The 6,000-nt window shown below is 49.0% G+C and overlaps 1 protein-coding gene across 6 annotated transcripts in view; it reads left to right on the forward strand.

Moving 5' to 3' along the window:
• The window catches only part of KDM6B (lysine demethylase 6B), a 67,931-nt gene that overhangs the window by 34,889 nt on the left and 27,042 nt on the right, over window positions 1-6,000 (forward strand). For 4 of the 6 annotated variants that reach the window (XM_075206424.1, XM_075206430.1, XM_075206431.1 and 1 more), the window contains exon 2: window positions 4,376-5,539. The gene's annotated coding sequence lies outside the window, so the exon portion shown is untranslated. The remainder of the gene's footprint in view (window positions 1-4,375; window positions 5,540-6,000) is intronic. The other 2 variants (XM_075206427.1, XM_075206428.1) reach the window with 1 other exon arrangement.

A 6,000-nucleotide genomic window follows, 5' to 3' on the forward strand; every position in this document is an offset into this window, starting at 1 on the left:
GCGATGCCCAATAATAATCCTGTATCGTAATCAATCGCATCGGTATTTTGCACGTTTATAAATCTGATAGAAGAAAACCGCAGATGGCTGCTACGGCCTGTGCGACGGGCCCCAGTCGTCCAGACCCTCCACCCAGGGGCCATGCGGCCCACGTCTGGCCAAATTGGACATAATCCTGTGTCCCCGCATGTGGTGCCGATGTCACTGCTCGGTTATAATGGTGGGGTGTGCGGTGAGGGAGAGGCCTGGGTGTTAGAGCATGACGGCACGGTGAGCCGGCGCTGGATTGGCTGAAAGGAGCAGGTTGTACAGGAGAAGGGTTTGGATTTGGGACTGAGGTGAGGATGGATAGAAGCACCATGTGTGATGCATGGTAGGGGGTGAGGGTGGAAGACCCCACGAAGAAGAGTTTCCAGACTAAATTACTAAGGGAGAGTCTGAGTAATACCAGGTTTCTGGCTGTTTGGCTGCTGATCTTTCCCAACGCTCCCTGAGTTGCTTTTCTTTGTCTCCTCGCCCTTACCCCAGCTGACACAGAGTCCTTGCCTCCCCCTCTCTTGCTCCTCCTCTCCACCGTCACCCCCTTCTCCTCTATTCCATCAGCTGTTCATAAATCATTCATACGGCGCTGGCTGCTATCCAGACTCTGACGCTGGACCTTTAAACGGCACACGGTTATGTCCTGGAAATTTTTAACTTGCTGGTTTCACGTCGGGGATAAAGGAGAGAGGATTTCATACAAGAGCTATGAGTCTGGCCCTCCCCCTGCAGGGTGACACAGACAGAAGGGAGCTATGAGTCTGTCCCTTCCCCTGCTGGGCGACACAGACAGAAGGGAGCTATGAGTCTGTCAATCCCCCTGCAGGGTGACAGACAGAAGGGAGCTATGAGTCTGTCAATCCCCCTGCAGGGTGACAGACAGAAGGGAGCTATGAGTCTGTCCCTCCCCCTGCAGGGTGACACAGTGACACAGACAGAAGGGAGCTATGAGTCTGTCCCTCCCCCTGCAGGGCGACACAGACAGAAGGGAGCTATGAGTCTGTCCCTCCCCCTGAAGGGTGACAGACAGAAGGGAGCTATGAGTCTGTCCCTCCCCCTACAGGGTGACACAGACAGAAGGGAGCTATGAGTCTGTCCCTCCCCCTGAAGGGTGACACAGTGACACAGACAGAAGGGAGCTATGAGTCTGTCCCTCCCCCTGAAGGGTGACACAGTGACACAGACAGAAGGGAGCTATGAATCTGTCCCTCCCCCTGAAGGGTGACACAGACAGAAGGGAGCTATGAATCTGTCCCTCCCCCTGAAGGGTGACACAGACAGAAGGGAGCTAAGAGTCTGTCCCTCCCCCTGCAGGGTGACACAGACAGAAGGGAGCTATTAATCTGTCCCTCTCCCTGAAGGGTGACACATACAGAAGGGAGCTATGTGTCTGCCCCTCCTGCAGGGTGACACAGACAGAAGGGAGCTATTAATCTGTCCCTCCCCCTGAAGGGTGACACATACAGAAGGGAGCTATGTGTCCCTCCCTCCTGCAGGGTGACACAGATGAGTATGTTCATTCTTCTCTGAGTGTAATCTGTTTGGTAACACAACATCTCGGTTGCCCCTGGAGGTACTTTTGTCATAATAAACATCCCCGCACACCTGTCTCTTCCCCATGGGGGCACTTTTACATCATCACATTGAGCAGGTTGCTGCCTATTGCATCACAAGAGGTGAGTGCAGCCTGTATGCATGGATTGTACTATGTGAGTGGTTTTTTTTCAGTGGAATTTATATACACCGATCAGCCACAACATTAAAACCACCTGCCTAATATTGTGTAGGTCCCCCTCATGCTGTCAAAACAGCTCTGACCCATTGACTCCACAAGTCCCATGAAGGTGTCCTGTGGTATCTGGCACCAAGATGTTAGTAACAGATCCTTTAAGTCCTGTAAGTTGTGAAGTGGGACCTCCATGGCTCAGACTTGTTGTCCCAGCACATCCCACAGATGCTCGATCAGATTGAGATCTGGGGAATTTGGAGGCCAAGTCAACACCTTGAAGTCTTTGTCATGTTCCTCAAACCATTCCTGAACAATTCCTGCAGTGTGGCCGGGGGCATTATCCTGCTGAAAGAGTCCACTGACATCAGGGACTATCGTTACCATGAAGGGTGTACTTGGTCTGCAACAATGTTTAGGTAGGTGGTACGTGTCAAAGTAACATCCACATGAATGTTCCCAGCAGAACATTGGCCAGAACATCACACTACCTACGCCAGCTTGCCTTCTTCCCATAATGCATCCTGGTGCCATCTCTTCCCCAGGTAGATGCCGCACACGCACCCAGCCGTCCGCATGATGTATAAGAAAATGTGATCCATCAGACCAGGCCACCTTCTTTCACTGCTCCATGGTCCAGTTCTGGCCCTCGCGTGCCCGTTGTAAGAGCTTTCAGCGGTGGACAGGGGTCAGCATGGGCAGCGGTGGACAGGGGTCAGCATGGGCACTCTGACCGGTCTGCGGCTGCGCAGCCCCATAGGCAGCAAGCTGCGATGCTCTGTGTGTTCTGACACCTTTCCATCATCGCCAGCATTAACATTTTCAGCAATTTGTGCTACAGTAGCTCTTCTGTGGGATTGGACCAGACGGGCTAGACTTCACTCCCCACGTGCATCAATGAGTTGTTGTAACGTTGTAGCTGATCGGTGTTTATGTAATATATATTCTGCATTCATTGTGTGCGGAGATCTCCTCTCTCTGGGGGAAATGAGATTTGCACAGCCAGACATAAAACAAACCACTGACAATGACCATACGTTATAATACTTTATTTATAATGGAGCTGTAGGCAGAGTGGAGGCAGCCATTTATTGGCCTGAACCAATAAGGATAAAATGCGCTCTATCAATTCGTGAGGCACCTGTGCCAACATCGAGATATGAGACCTGACACCATTTGCGCCACCGAGTGGGTGTCCAAAACATACGATGACGTGAATTGTGCCTACTTTCTCCTTCGTGACAACATTTATATCTGCAAGGTGTCGGTGACGCCCGTTGAGCAGCTTCTCGGATGTTGACGTTCCGAGAAAATAGGCAACTGTGGGCTAAATTCTCATCTGGTGCCGGCCGTTCAGCAGCTTCTCGGATGTTGATGTTCTGGCAAAATAGGTAACTGGGCTAAATTCTCATCCGGTGCCGGCCGTTGAGCAGCTTCTCGGATATTAATGTTCCGGCAAAATAGGTAACAGTGGGCTAAATTCTCATCCGGTGTCGGCCGTTGAGCAGCCTCTCGGATGTTGACGTTCCGGGATAATAGGCAACTGTGGGGCTAAATTCTCATCCGGTGCCGGCCGTTGAGCAGCTTCTCGGATATTGATGTTCCGGCAAAATAGGTAACTGTGGGCTAAATTCTCATCCGGTGTCGGCCGTTGAGCAGCCTCTCGGATGTTGACGTTCCGGGAAAATAGGCAACTGTAGGCTAAATTCTCATCAATGTCGGTTCAGCCCGCTACTCGTTTATGGACCCCAGCGTCACCATTTCCTAATGAGTTAATAGGCTGCAGTTTTATATTTTTTTTAATTTAGTACAGCCCACCAGATGGCTATTTCAGTGATTTCACCAGCTCATATGGAAAGGATAGGTTGAAGTACCGTGAAACTTAGTCCCCAAGATGGCTGCCTCCACTTAACTTGCTCGATCATGTGAGAAACGCCTTTCATCAATCCAAACACTCAAAAATTCACTTTGCTTTTTTTTTTTTTTGGTTGAGAAAGTCAAAGAGGATTTTTGTCAAGGAGACCATTTAGGCCATCATTGATCTGAACCAACCTGCCGCTTTAAAACATCGGGCCACGTTTCCGTTATAGGCCGATGACACCCTCGGGTGTCTTCTGATCCTTGTTTAGCTGAAGTCGGCCGCCAAGTTGACCAGCTGCCTCAGTTTTGGCTGGGCAGTATAAATCCTGGTGGTCGCAAGTGTCCGGAAAAATATGAGTCCTGTTTGGGGTGCTCTTCGTTCCCAAACAGCCGTGGAGCAGCGACATAGTTGGAATATTACCGACTTGCTATGTGGTAGAGCCTTCTATATCTCTAGAATGTATGTATGAAATGTCAGGTACTGCTGATCGGATGTATGGATACGGATCTAGCCGGACAGCGGGAAGCCGTGGAATGGAGAATTGATCGCCCGATCCGCCTTCATCAGAAGACATCGTTATGTTGTAGTTTTTGGATAAAATGGGTGGAAAAGAGTGATGCTGAAAATTTTTTATTAAAATATGTTTTCGAGAAATATGGATGCTCTGCAGAATTTTGGGAGTTTAGACTCCGGTGTCGGGGGAATGATAATCTTGTCGGGAGAAGACTTAATGCAGTATTGCTCTACAGGTTTCCTTTCCGGAAAGGGGTGGTGAGCGCGATGTTCTGCATCTCGACCCAGCCCTGAGGAAAAGAGACGATCATCTGCAGGTCTCCTGAGGGGACTTGGCAGCACTCAACGCCCTCAAACTGAGCTGAGAACTTTAAATTACTACCCCCATGCCCCTGCTGTCCGTGCACCATGATATACACGCTGATCTGCAAGTGCAAGCTTACACAAACACCCGTGCAACAACCCGTTTCTTCATTTCAGTAAACAAACAAAAAACACAAGTAACTGGGATTATACACTGGCCGACTGATTAGCGCAGTAAATAAAGTGTCCGTCTCGTAATTCGGAGGGACTGAGTTGCTAGTACCCAGCCTGTTCACGCCTGGATAAAACACAAGGGGGCACACTTTCAGACTGGCGGTGGTAAGTGGGAAGACGTGTGAGTTTAGACAACTTTGTTGTCACTGAAAGAGTAGTCCGAACGTGGAGTTAAGTCCCAGCTGATGAGTTAAATTATTTGTAAAGGGATGTAACCATGCCTGGGATAAGTATAATCTATTTAGTGGTGAGATGTCATTGTGTACATTGTCGACAAAGCGTACAAATGATCATGTGCAAGTTTTAACACCTCGTTTATTTGATTTTGTGTTTTTTTTCCTTTCTTAATCAAGATTGCAGCATAAAATGTCTCTGATTTGTTTATTCAATTTGTGTATTGTGCAGAGGTGTGAAAAGTTGGCCAACGATTGGAACGATTTGCTAACTTTGGTCATTTTCTGCCCAGTAAACATGACACTGACAAAGCAGTGACTATGTTGTTTACACTGGGCTTATCTATGCAACCTGTGGGTCTCCAGCTGCCGGGGAACTACAAATCCCAGCACACCCTGTCGGCGAAAGGGCCGCAGGTTGCATATCTGTGCCTTGCACTGGATTTATAAATGTAATTTGTCTGCATTGCTTAGTTGTGCTGTTTTGTATGTTCTGTATATGCTTTCTTTCTCACATGACCTCTCTCCTGTCCCCTCTTACAGCAGTCACTGCACACCACACACACACCGCGCTGTCTGCCTTTCCTGCGCTAATCCTGTCCGTGTTGTTTCCAGGGTCCGCCGTGCGCTCAGCTGTGATTTCAGCCCTGACCCCGGAGGTGTCCTCTTCCTCCCGCCCTCGATGACACAGTAAGTTTGGTACACAGTCTGGGGATCCTGTTGTGATGGGAATAATACTGCAAGCGATTACTGTAAAACTGTTTGATTGGAGGACTGGAACATAGAACACCCCCTAACATGCTATATAACAACTGCCTTGAACATTCACAAGTACGTATGGGAGAATGCACTGAAGTTCCGATGCCATTGGACATGACACAGCGCTGCCATGCTCTCGGCACGGGTTACAGGTTTATCCAGAGAGCAGATCTGTGTCGTACCCAAGAACAATGCGGTTTAACAACTCTCCCTGATGAATGAAAGTGACCGCTAAAAAGTACAGATGAAGCTAGAATGGAGAAGCATTGTGCATAAGGCCATGTACTGTAGAAGCCAATACGTTTGAAGGCATCTGCAGGTGGAGGCCCGTTTAATGCCAAGTTAGCAGGGTCTTTTAGGGAGGTTGATCAGGGAGCCTAAAATTGCTGATA

This window comes from Mixophyes fleayi, chromosome 4 (genome assembly GCF_038048845.1).
Source record: "Mixophyes fleayi isolate aMixFle1 chromosome 4, aMixFle1.hap1, whole genome shotgun sequence".
Taxonomy (NCBI): Eukaryota; Metazoa; Chordata; class Amphibia; order Anura; family Limnodynastidae; genus Mixophyes; species Mixophyes fleayi.